The sequence below is a fragment of the Hippoglossus hippoglossus genome, chromosome 5, assembly GCF_009819705.1.
Source record: "Hippoglossus hippoglossus isolate fHipHip1 chromosome 5, fHipHip1.pri, whole genome shotgun sequence".
NCBI classification, from domain to species: Eukaryota; Metazoa; Chordata; class Actinopteri; order Pleuronectiformes; family Pleuronectidae; genus Hippoglossus; species Hippoglossus hippoglossus.
In genome coordinates this window covers 813,991-824,786 of record NC_047155.1, presented here as the reverse complement: position 1 = coordinate 824,786, position 10,796 = coordinate 813,991, and the positions used below count along the sequence as shown (strand labels likewise).

The 10,796-nt window shown below is 48.2% G+C and overlaps 1 protein-coding gene across 1 annotated transcript in view; it reads left to right on the top strand.

Moving 5' to 3' along the window:
• Positions 1-283: 283 nt before the first annotated feature.
• dag1 (dystroglycan 1) overlaps positions 284-10,796 on the top strand; it is a 41,439-nt gene continuing 30,926 nt past the window's right edge. Inside the window, exons 1-2 of the mRNA XM_034586690.1 lie at positions 284-401; positions 454-750. The gene's annotated coding sequence lies outside the window, so the exon portion shown is untranslated. The remainder of the gene's footprint in view (positions 402-453; positions 751-10,796) is intronic.

Genomic DNA, 10,796 nt, shown 5'->3' with positions numbered 1-10,796 from the left:
CCCTGGGAGGACACACATAGATGTATCTGCTGATGGTGAGGACACATGTCTTCAGAGACGCATTGAGGTGGAGAGATGAAGGTGAAGGAGAGAACATGTGAGACATGGAGGAGTGAAGGGGAGGAGAGGGGGAGAGGGGGAGGCCGTTTGGAGGAGGAGTGATCCACAGAAGGAGGCGGTGTCTCCTCCCTCTCTCTCCCTCTCTCTCCACTCCTCCTCCGGGTGGAGATTCATCCTCCAGCCCGAGCAGCGGACATTAGACCGGAGGAGCTCTGCGGTGTGTGTCCGCCCAGAGGAGGCTCCAGGTCGGTCAGCAGCAGCAGCAGCAGCAGCGGGCACTCAGGCTCCGTCTCCCCGCGGTAGAGGTTCTTAGCCCCGCAGAGAAGAACCCGGTTCTCCTTGTTCGCTTGCCTCTCCTCGTGTGTTCAGACCCGCCGCTGCAGGATCCCGCAGCTCGGCTCCTGGACGCTTCCACTTTTATTTTTCCATCATTATTTTTCCACCCTGTGAATAATCCTCCATCTTCCGCGGAGAAATACAAACTTCGGACCGCACACGGAGCTCCGCAGCCCGGGGCCGGTCACCGGGGAGGACGGAGATCGGACACCGAGCACCGAGCCCGCATTTGTCCGCTTGACGCCGCGAGGGAAGCGGAAGGAGGAAACCCGAAGCCCCGCTGTCAGCAGCAGCTCCTGGAGGAAGAGGAGGATTTAACCGGGAGAGGATTTAACCACCGGGGGAGAGTTCACGGTCAGTTCCCTCATATTTCATTTATTTAAACCCAGAATAAAGAGAAATCATCCTCAGTTGCATCAGATTAAATCAGGTTGATTCAGTGTGAAACCTCCGGTGCAGCTCGGCGGGCTGTGTGCGCAGTGACGCCGGGCTGTGCAGCAGCAGCAGCGGCAGCAGCAGCAGCGGAGGAGCCGCTGTGTTCCGGGGTATTTTTACGCGGTCTCTCTGTGTTTATTACCGGGGCTTCGGTGCCTCCTGTCCCCGCGGCTGCTGCTCTCACCAGCCGCTCCCTCCCTCCGCTGGTGCCGGTGTGGGCAGCAGCTGCAGCCGCCCGGAGCCTCGCTCCTCCGGCTTCACCACCGAACAGGTGCCGGGGACCGGCCGCGGTCCAGCGGGCTGAGAGGGGAGCAGGGCCTCGGTGTGGTGCTCCAGCCCGGCCGCGTAACTCACACCGTCCCCGGGTTTATTTTTGGCATCTACCGGGGGAGCAGTGTTTCCCGTGGGGAGCTGAAACCTCCACACTCACATACCGTGATCCCCAGTGGACACGAGCCCCATTATGAGCTTCCCCTCCCCGGTGTGTCAGGCACGTGAAGCCGGGGGCAGCGGGCACCAGGCGGCTGCAGACCCGGGGAGGCCTGACCCTCTCCGGGGGGTGAGGGAGCTCGCACCGGAGGACGTGTCGTGATTCCGCTCACGTAGGCTTCGCCATGGAGACGTTAGACAGCCTGCGGAGGTCTGGAGGTGTCTCCGTCCACCGGAGGACATGAGAGGGGGGGGGGGCTCCAGTTTGTGATGAGTCACACACACACAATTAAAACACTTAATCACATGTTAATACATTTAACACACACACACACACACACACCATCATTATATTTAATCACATGTCATAAGATTACACACACACACACACACACACACACACACACACACACGACTTCATCACTTTGATCATCAGACTTATTCTAACTTTAACCAAAGTTACTAAAGTTTAAAACAAGTCCTCATCTATAAATGTGATGATTTACATCATGAGGTCAAGTCCCCATAATGTGACCGAAGCAGACGTAGGTCCCTACAACATGAGTAATACCTGGACCACACACACATTACATTTGACCACATGTTAACACAACACACACACAGACACACACTCAGTGTATTTGCAGTGTGATGATGTGGTTTGACTACAGATGTTATTTCAGACACTCGGTTGTTATATTCTGACCTTTGAGCTCCTGCTAACAGTTCGATTCATGTCTCGCTGCTGTCACTGTGTGTGTCTCTCTGTGTGTGTGTGTGGGGGGGGGGTGTCAGGTGGACCTCTCTCTTTCCAGTGGGCTCGTTTCAAAACGACTTTACCCCACAGGCCCTGAATAAGTCAGAGGCCTGTGGCTCTGGGTAATGGGCAGTTGGAGGCCCTGAGTGGCCCCGTGGGGACCATCAGTCTCTGTCTCCGCTGGACGAGGCCTCCAGGTCCACCTATTTTCCTATTATCCCCACTGGATGTAAATCAATAGGCTCTCACTATATCACACTGGATTCTATTTTATTCTACTCCCAGTGACGTGAGGCCGTCAGACCTGCAGCTGAGCACACTCGTCTTTATGTATATACGTGTGTGTGGTTGTGTGTGGTTGTGTGGTTGTGTGGGTGTAAATAGGCATCATGTGTGTTTTGTAGACAAGCTGTCTCTAATCCTCCACACAGAGGACAGTGTTTGGTTTCCCTCAGAGCAGCAGGAACAACCTTTCTACACCAGACTGTGAATTTGTATGTTTAGGTGTGTGTGTGTGTGTGTGTGTGTGTGAGTGTGTGGGAGTGTGTGTGTGTGCACAGATGTTTAGGACGAGCACGGTGAGCTCGGTTTAACGTTCCTGCTGGAAAAGGACAAACGTGTAAACTGGACTTTCCCCAGATGAAAAAGAGAAGGGATTAAAAAACAGATTAGTGTCTGAGGCAGTCGCAGTAAATAACCTCGTCTTTTCTGATGAGGAGCAGAACACACACACACACACACACACACACACACACACACACACACACACTGGAACCATCTTGTGTATTTCACTCTATGTATTTGTGCAGCGCTGTGTATCGTGCTTCTCCTTTGTCCTTGCTGTCAGATTCCTGTGTGTGTGTTTCATCATGTTTTCTATCGAAGGGATTTGCTACATTTTTATCAAGCATTGTGATTATTTAGAGATTATCTAACATGAGTCATGATTTTAGTTGGAATAATTAGTTTTGCCTTCACAAAGTGACGATGTGTGTTTTGCTCCTTCGGTCGCTGCGTCCATAGACATGTTGTATTTTTAATGCAAAAGTAAATTTCTTTTCCACGTATAAAATAAACCTTGAATTTAAAAATCTTTGCGAATCTGATCGTTTCAGAGCTTTTATCCAGAAAAACCACAGCTCACCTGTGTCGTCTCTGTATCACCACAGAGCTTCATTTATTATTAATTCATTTATAACGTCAAGTTGTTTCACTTTCTTAAAAACTGCAGCTCCTGTGATTTTCACCTTTTGGTCGTGTCACAGATGTTTATTGTTCAACAGAAGGTGTGTGTGTGTGTGTGTGTGTGTGTGTGTGTGTGTGTGTGTGTGTGTGTGTGTGTGTGTGTGTGTGTGTGTGTGTGTGTGTGTGTGTGTGTGAGAAACCCCTTTTGTCTTACACATTTTGTGACATCGTCTCTAACGTGCTGAGTAACTTCTGACCTGAAGTGACCCGAGCGGCTTCGCTCAGACTCACGATGAAGACTCATTTCTGTGAAACACCAGTTTCTGAAACCAAACCATCCTGTTTCAAATTAACTGAAATAAATCTTATAAACGAACCAGTTAACCCCCTGAACTCTGCAGTAGAAATGTTCCTCCAGTGTCTACGTTGGAATTTTTACGTCCTGTTATCTTTAAATGCTTCACATCCCTAAAATCGAAGAATCTCTAAATGTCTTCACGAGTTATTTGAAATATTTATACTCTCTGGCGCCACCATGCGTTTCCACCATGCGTTTCCACCACACCTGTCGAAAAGTAAAGACGTCATCACAAGATACGAGTCGATGAGGTAGAAGACAAACCTCGAACGTTCTTAATGTTATATTTTTTAATTTGAGATCAATTCAAACAGGATCATGATCCCGTGAGCAGAGAAGGGAAATCCCACCACATGTTCAAACTATTCTGGTTTTCATCTGAGATCGGATCATGTGAACACCGACCTCCTGTGGGACGTCCGACTCTCTCTCTGCTAACACTCAGGTTTTCTCCACTTGTCGAAATACATGTATAGTTTTTTTTATCCGACCACAGTTTTGGTTTTTATCCCATTTCCATCTTACAAACGAGATGTAACCACACGTCCCTCCCTCCCTGTCAGTGTCTGAGCTGCTTCCATTCCAGAAATCAATATCATCCTAAACAGGATTGAGTTCCTCTGTTATGAAAAGCTCTGTGTATCCTTGATATGATAAATCTAATCTGTGGCTCCCTGCCTTTCAAACTTAGGTACAAGTGCAAAGACTGATTCTCCTCTCAGCGTAGAGATCACAATTCTGTATTTGTTCTTATTTGAAAAGCTCTGGGAGGAAGGTGGTGTGTTTGGAATCAGCCCACTTCATCACACTGGGAGATGAGATTTAGATCCTTCAGGTTCTTTCTCTCCTCGTCCTCCCTCAGCCCTTCTGGGCTAAAACAGGGGGATGAGGCATCCACAGAGTTTCTCTGCCCACAGTTGGCCACGATTCTGTCGCTGTGAGTCATGCTCTCGCTCTTGTCGAAGCACATATGGCACTTTTGTCAGAACTCTAAAATAAATCAGTCATAGGATGTTTAAAAAGCCTCCCGGGCTTTAGAAGGTGTGGAACCGGGCTGTTGCCACAGCTATTATTAGGCTCAGATGAAAACAGAAGAAAACCAGGGCTCTGGTTGATGACGGCAGATTCTCAGGGTCCTCGGGACGCAGAGCTGAAGTTGGTCTTTTAGCTGTTGTCATGGTTTCAACATGGTTTAAAATAGAGGCCAATAAAAATGTCTAACCGGAAGGACAGACGGCCGATCAGCTGTTTGGATGGTTCGTCTGTAAAGAGCGTAAGAGTGAAACCGTTTTCAGACGTGAACTCTGTAAAACATGTTGTGTAGTTGGTGTTTGTGAAGCAGCAGCAGCAGGTTGTCAGGTCCCGACTCGTTCAAACAGGAACATGTGGGAACATCCAGGCGAGGGGCGGAGCCTGTAGAGCAGCAGGAGGCGGAGCCTGTAGAGCAGCAGGAGGCCGGACATGACGTATAAACTCTGCTGTGGAAAGATCAGTGTTGTTGTTTACAGCTCATCCACACCGGCGTCGGCCCTCAGCACCAAAAGATCTGGAATCTCCTTGTGTTTCCAAGTTGACGTCTTCGTCTTCTACGTGTACGGCTCCTCTTCTTCATCCTGAGATGTTTGTGTTCTTCCAGCTTCACGTCCGTCACGTGTTAGAAACCTCATCAACACGTCCACTCGCTCTCTGGGAAGCTTCCACACATTGTCCTGCTGTGTCCTCACATGGACTCACAAGGACATGTTACACACATTTTACCAGGAGGCTGCAGGAGAAGATCCAGAACATGTCCAGAGACACTGACTCAGACATTTGTTCTCACAGACAGAACCTGCAGAACATGTGAGGAACATGTGAGGAACATGTTCTTAGTTCAGTTCATGTCTCGGTATCAAGTCCCACCATTAAAAGACTCTCAATGATCATCACTGATAATAAACCTGTTGTTGATGGGATTGTGACGAGTCAGCCTGGACCGTGATCTCCAGTTCCTTCAGAGCAGGTTTCCTGTGTGTTCTGGTGTCGTCAGTGTCTCTGAGCTGCTGTTGTCCGTCGCTCTGCAGCTGCCGCTCTCACTCACCTGTTGGCAGCTGCTCCGCGTCACAGACCACGAGCCGAGCGGAGGAATCCACAGCATTTTAAACCTGGTCCGCTCTCCTGAGGAGTTGGGTTGATCAGCGGAGGATTCGCTCAGGATTCGCTCCCTGCTCAGGTTGATTTCAGCCTTTCAACGTTTATTAAAGTTCACTCTCATCATGTCATTTAACAGTTTAATAGTTCTGAACCGTCGCCCGGAGCCACGTCTGATGGGCACCTGTCAAACCATCGTCATGGAGACGGTCACTTTTTCAGCTCAGTAACGTTCACGAGAGATTTCCTGTTTGTGAAATCCTCCTCAGACAGAAGACGATCAGACGCTGAGCTGGATCTTCTCTCCCACACTGAGCTCAGCTGTGACAACACTCGCTGACCAGTGTGAATACTTCACGTGGGGGGTGCATTCTTCTGGTGTTGCCACCCAGCAACAGGGCGACCCTCCCCGAAATCCATCCGTCAGAGTTTAACTGAGAATTGAACAGTGACTTTTCATTCCAGTTACATTTGACCTGAGAATAAACATCAGGACGTTCAGGGACACGATCGCCCGCTGCTTCTTGCTCTTATTTAGTTTCCAGGAGCTGCGAGCACCAGGGACGTGACAAACCTCTGCAGCGCCGTTGCTCCTGTAGTTTGCAGTTTGCTGTATAATTGCAGCTGACGTAGCGGAGCTCTGCTGCAGGAGGTGGTGCAGCGGCGGCCTGGCGCTCGTGAGCGATCGGTGTGGCGAACCGCTCGGGCCTGTGTGTCACTGATACTGTGCCGTTTTAGTGCCGGAGCTCGGGAGGTCGATTCTGTCGTGACGCAAACCGAGCTGCTGTGGGATATTCTGAGCATCCAGCTCCACATTTGTTGGGATTTTATTTTGACCTCTTTAAAATATTTCCATTTCCTAAACGGTCAGTTTTTCCTCTTGAGGGTTTCCTGACAGAATCGCCCTCGTCGACAGGAGATCTCTTTCTCTTTACAACGTTTTTTGCAGACTGAGAGTGCTAATAAACAAACTATATTTCCCATGATGCATTTCACCTTTCCCACAAGTATTTCTGTGAATCATGATGTATTTCATCAGTCGCATGTTTTGAAAACGATGACATGGTATTAAACGAGTATTTCTCGTTACACGACCTTCTCAGTTCCCAGAACTTTCCTGTGTGTGTGTGTGTGTGTGTGTGTGTGTGTGTGTGTGTGTGTGTGTGTGTGTGTGTGTGTGTGTGTGTGTGTGTGTGTGTGTGTGTGTGTGTGTGTGTGTGTGTGTGTGTCCCCCCCACAGATTTGGGTGACAGAAAACAGGGTGGGGGTGCAGTAATTAGTTCTGCAGCATTAACTGCTTATCAGTGGACAGCGTTATTACCCCCCCCCCTCCCTGTCTTGGCTGGTTAGTCCTGTGGACATGGAGCCAAGCGGCGCTCCGAGTTGCCCGGTCAACGATGGAGTTCCTCACCACAATGCGGACCACACGCTGTGAAGCGTTCAGACGTCGTCCCACAGTCCAGAGGAACAGCTGCGCTCTTTAAAATGAGAAAATAAAAGTCTCAACTGGATTTTTATCACATCAACATTCACACAAGTTATATTTCTGTATGTTCTTGCTATGAAACGGCAGTAAACCAGTTGGACACGCGTGGAAGCAGGGACAGGAAGCAGGGGACTCTGGGAAGTCGTGTGTCCCACTCTGGTTCCTTTGAAGCATTGGAAACAGACTCACATGTGCAGACACGTCGTTCGCTCCATGAAAGAATTCAGCTTCACCACGACGGCCTCAGAGCGTCAAAGCATACCGCTGCAGTAACCATGGAGATGTGGCTGCCTGAGGGGGGAGGGGATGGGGGGTTGTTGTTCAAGAGCCCCCCCAAAGAAACCTCTCAAATACCTGAGAAATATTAGTTTTCTTTCTGTACACAGAGTCCGACACGTTAGGATAAAACACAGAGCTCGCTTTGACTCGTCTGACATGTGGCGTAAATACCAACGAAGAAGAATCTGATCCAGCTGACAACGTCGCTGCTTCTCGAACTACTGTGTGTGTGTGTGTCTGTGTGTGTGTGTGTGTGTGTGTGTGTGTCTGTGTGTGTGTGTGTGTTGGCCCTCCTCCTCGCTCGGGGGCTTTTCGAGCGTTGGTGGAAGACAAATACAGAAGGAAAAGGAAATGAGATCGGAGAGAAGCCGACATGTTAAATCTAACAGGCAAACATCAGGGTGTGTGTGTGTTTGACTTTAATTCCCAATAGTTGACACACACACACACACACATCTACACAGGTGGTGCATGTCAGCACACACACTTTATAATCCCCCCCACACACACACACCTGCTTCAGGTTACACTCTACAAGTCTGGACGAGTCAGCTGCTTTTTGTAAACAGCAACACATTCCTCCATCCCATTGATCCCAGTGAAGCTGTGAGTTTAACACAGGGCTGCAGCTCAGGGCGATTTTCATTATTGATTAATGTCCTGATTAATCTATTGTTTAATTCATGGCTTCATAAAATAGTGGGAAATGTTTCCGAGAGTTACGTTAGAGCGGCGTCTTCAGTTTTCAGGTTCCTTTAATGTTCACGTCCGAGAAACTGAAACCAGAGGATCCTCTTCAAAATAAATCTATTAACCGACTAACTCTTCTAAATCTGCCTCAGCCAAAAGGTTCTTTAAACCAATAAATGATTAAAGTGCTGAAACTGTTTTTAAATTAAATAAATCCAACAATCTGACATGTTTTTTCATCATAAAACATATTGATCCTAAAGATTCTAAATATAGAAACATGAGCTAAATATGTGTCAAGTCTCTAAGTTATATGAACGTTTAGTATTTCTCCGCTCACTCTTTAGTCACCGCTTGTTATCGACATGTTTTCCACCGCACGTAACGAAACATACTGACGTCATCGAGAGCTGCAACACGACGAAGACGAGGATGAATGTTCTAAATAATATGGGTTTTGTTTCAGATTAAAACAGGATCACCCCCAGGAGGTGACTTATTTTATTAATTTATTTATATTGGTGTTGAGTTTAATTCATTTCTCAACGAATCTGTCGACCAGGGATCACCAGGGAAAATGAAATAAAGATAAAACAGAATCAGTTCGTTCACAAGTTGAAAACAGTTTTAAAGATTCAATCAATAACTGTGTAAATGTTGTATTACTGTGTAAAAAGGCTCATAGTGATTATTAGAGTTTGAAGCAGCAGGAGGAATCTGAAGAATCTTCTCCTGTGATGATGAATGTAAAACTTTGTAGGAGATCAGGTCTGTGCAGCACACACACACACACACACACACACACACACACACACACACACACACACTGCGACGCGTGTCATCGGGCTCAAACGCTCGTCTTCAGGCCTATTTGCAGATTTGTGTTACGGATCAGGATGTGATGAGTCACCCATTCATCCAGTTATTCACCCACCCATTTATCCCTCTATCCATCCACCCATCCATCCACCCATCAAGCGGTTCATTCACCCCCAACCATTCATCCGTCAATCTGTCTTTTCTGATGGGCAGTCATTCAAAGGGACGAGCGCTGTCGTCTGCCAGAGCGCCGCGATGATTCACGTCCTGCCGACGCCGTGGCTCCCAGATTATGTGTGAGTGTGTGCGTGTGTGTGCGTGTGCGTGCGTGTGCGTGTGCGTGTGTGTGTGTGCGTGTGCACAGGAGGAATTTGGGATGTAGTAATGGGACGTGTTGATTGATGGGACTGGAGACTGCAGAGATGCACAGAGACGGAGAGAACGCAGGGAGTTGGGCGAGATAGAGAGAAACGAGGTTAATAGAAAGCGAGGGAGCGAGAGCGGCAGAGAAAATGAGCACGGGGAGGGGGAGGAGGGAGGGAGGGGGGGGGGGGGGGGTGTAGTGGTGATGAAGCCAGGCGGAGGACAGGTGAGTAAAGGTTGGAGGAATCGAGCGATGGAGCAGTTTACTGTTCCTGAACGTCCTTCAAGTGTTCACTGTGACCTCGTGTGTGTGTGTGTGTGTGTGTGTGTGTGTGTGTGTGTGTGTGTGTGTGTGTGTGTGTGTGTGTGTGTGTGTGTGTGTGTGTGTGTGTGTGTGTGTGTGTGTGTGTGTGTGTGTGTGTGTGTGCTGTTTACATAGTGGCTGCTTCAAGGAGCGTTACAATCTAATAAGGCCGTAATGTCCAAGGGTAAATGGCGTGTGATGCAGGAGAGAACCCGCCGTGTGGCTGCTGCTCACCACACAGCTGAGATCCACCTCCAGTCAAACTGCTGCGTCTCGTCACTCGGGTGTTAAACTCATCTCGTGTACGTTCACAACAGAGAAGAGTCTGCTCAGAAAGTTCAAGGGTTAGACTTAAAGGGACTGAAGTTTAGTTTGTGCTCAGTCTCTTTTAGTTGGAGCATTATGGGATGTAAGGTGTGAACTCTCTCACCTCTGCTTCCAGTACAAACATTAAAGGTTGTCATGGAAACCGCGGGGTCGTGACAGGTGACTGCTGGGAAATGATTTATTCTCTCACACTTCACTCGACATTTCTTTAACTTCTTACTGTGGAAATACCAAGATTCAGACGACGAACACTTTCCTGCTTTCGCTCCGTTAGAGTTAAACTACGGCATCGAAAGACAAAAGATGCTTTGAGTCGATTTACAGCAGCTGGATCAGTAGAAACCATAAAACCCAGAAGAACGTGGTGAACAAATATTTTCATAAGCTCCAACACGTGGAGGAGAGAAAGCAGCATCTGCTCTGAGTTTGAGTCGTCGGACATCAGCTGGATTGTGCTTCTCTTGAAGTCCACCTCGAACCAGGTGCCGGGCCTCGGCCTGTAATCAGCCCAGCTGCAGGAATGATATGAATTCTGTTTGAAGGTGCAGGAAACTAAAGCACCGACAGAAAGAGGTTCATGAGCTGATGTTTAGATTCTGTCTCTTCTGTCTCTTCTCCTTCCTGCTTGAACAAATATTAATGTTTTCATCAACCACGCAGCACTTGAAGAAGTATTTGTATCTAATATATTTACTTTACCGAAACGCTTTTACTCCATTTTGGTCTTGTATCCAGATGCGATCACATTCACACCTGATGTCAACACGTGTCTCCAGTGTCCACATCGTGGATTGTAAAGAAAGATGGACGACACGTCTCCACCTCCTCGTTTATTCAC